We start from the raw sequence: 2500 nt of genomic DNA on the forward strand, positions 1-2500 counted from the left end.
GCACGGAGGAAAGTTGTTGTACCATAGGCACGAGAAAAGTTGTCGTACCATAGGCACGAGGAGAGTTTGTGTGGCAAAGTGCTACTGAGCGGTGTACCAGGGGCACGGCGAAAAGTTGTTGTACCATAGGCACGAGAAAAGTTGTCGTACCATAGGCACGAGAAAAGTTGTCGTACCATAGGTACGAGGAGTGTGTGTGTGGCAAAGTGCTACTGAGCGGTGTACCAGGGGCACGGCGAAAAGTTGTTGTACCATAGGCACGAGAAAAGTTGTTGTACCATAGGCACGAGAAAAGCTGTCGTACCAGGGGCACGGAGGAAAGTTGTTGTACCATAGGCACGAGAAAAGTTGTCGTACCATAGGCACGAGGAGAGTTTGTGTGGCAAAGTGCTACTGAGCGGTGTACCAGGGGCACGGCGAAAGGTTGTTGTACCATAGGCACGAGAAAAGTTGTTGTACCATAGGCACGAGAAAAGCTGTCGTACCAGGGGCACGGAGGAAAGTTGTTGTACCATAGGCACGAGAAAAGTTGTTGTACCATAGGCACGAGAAAAGCTGTCGTACCAGGGGCACGGAGGAAAGTTGTTGTACCATAGGCACGAGAAAAGTTGTCGTACCATAGGCACGAGGAGAGTTTGTGTGGCAAAGTGCTACTGAGCGGTGTACCAGGGGCACGGCGAAAAGTTGTTGTACCATAGGCACGAGAAAAGTTGTCGTACCATAGGCACGAGAAAAGTTGTCGTACCATAGGTACGAGAAAAGTTGTCGTACCATAGGCACAAGCAGTGCGTGCGTGTGTGTGGCAAAGTGTTTCTGCGCAGTGTACCAGGGGCATGTTTGAATTTACATTCTGGAGTACCAGGGGCACGAGGATTTTGCCAGTGGTGTTTTGCTTTGTCAGTGGGAGGGGGCTTAAGTGTGGGTCCACGGGGCCTGCTGGAGGTCAAGGTCCATGCTGGATATGCGCTGGAGCGTAACTACAAGAAAGGTAAGCTAGTGGGGGACTAGAGCAGGGGAGGATGTGCGTCCCCGGGGCATGCTGGAGGTCAAGGGCCATGCTGGATATGCAGTGGAGGGTAACTGCAGGAGAAGGAAAGCTCATGGGGGATTAGAGCGGAGGAGTATGTGGGTCCTCGGGGCCTGCTGGAGGGCAAGGGCCATGCTGGATTTGTGGTGGAGGGTAACTGCGGGAGAAGGAAAGCTAGTGGGGGAGTAGAGCAGAGGAGTATGTTGGTCCCCGGGGCCTGCTGGAGGTCAAGGTCCGTGCTAGATACGTGGTACAGGGTTAACTGCGGGGGGGGGGGTAATGTGGGTTCACGGGGCCTGCTGGAGGTCAAGGTCCATGCTGGATATGCGCTGGAGCGTAACTGCAAGAAAGGAAAGCTAGTGGGGGAGTAGAGCAGGGGAGTATGTGGGTCCCCAGGGCCTGCTGGAGGTCCAGGTCCATGCTAGATATGTGGCACAGGGTAACTGCAGGGGGGGGGTAATGTGGGTCCACGGGGCCTGCTGGAAGTCAAGGTCCATGCTAGACATGTGGTACAGGGTAACTGCAGGGGGAAGGGGGGGGGGGGTAATGTGGGTCCCCGGGGCCTGCTGGAGGTCAAGGTCCGTGCTAGATATGTGGTACAGGGTTAACTGCAGGAGGGGGGGGGGGGGGGGGGTAATGTGGGTTCACGGGGCCTGCTGGAGGTCAAGGTCCATGCTGGATATGCGCTGGAGCGTAACTGCAAGAAAGGAAAGCTAGTGGGGGAGTAGAGCAGGGGAGTATGTGGGTCCCCAGGGCCTGCTGGAGGTCCAGGTCCATGCTAGATATGTGGCACAGGGTAACTGCAGGGGGGGGTAATGTGGGTCCACGGGGCCTGCTGGAAGTCAAGGTCCATGCTAGACATGTGGTACAGGGTAACTGCAGGGGGAAGGGGGGGGGGGGGTAATGTGGGTCCCCGGGGCCTGCTGGAGGTCAAGGTCCGTGCTAGATATGTGGTACGGGGTAACTGCGGTGGGGGGGGCGGATCTAATGGGGGACTAGATCAGGTGAGGATGTAATGGCCAGTTCGACAGCAGCACATCTTTTTCGACCGTAAGGGAGAGAGGAGGCCGACTCTCTGCCTCGGCCAAATGGAGAGAGATTTTCAGCAGGGCCAGTGCGCCAGGAGCACATCTTTTTCAACCGTGAGGGAGAGTGGAGGCCGACTCACCACCTCGGCCAGGGCCTTTTTTTCTCCCCTCTCCAGTTGAGCAGTCTAAGGGTAATGAGTAGCAAAGGTGCCCTCCGTCATTTATGGGAGACGGGTGTCTGAAGATGCGCAAGTCAGCAGACACCCTCGGCAACGCTCGGACGGCACTGGGACGGCGCGAGAGAGCGAGTTGCTGCCACAGCAGCCTCCTCTTCCGGCCCACCTGCCTGCCAGCCTTCCCTCCCACCCCGATCGACTGGCAAACGTGGCCTGCCATCAGAGGGCTGCCGCCGGGCCCGGCACCTTCGCCGGCGCCTTCGGGCGGT

Source organism: Mchenga conophoros, unplaced genomic scaffold, assembly GCF_057382185.1.
Source record: "Mchenga conophoros isolate Kocher_MC1m ecotype Shallow Benthic unplaced genomic scaffold, M_conophoros_male_GT1.1 unmapped_scaffold_10, whole genome shotgun sequence".
NCBI classification, from domain to species: domain Eukaryota; kingdom Metazoa; phylum Chordata; class Actinopteri; order Cichliformes; family Cichlidae; genus Mchenga; species Mchenga conophoros.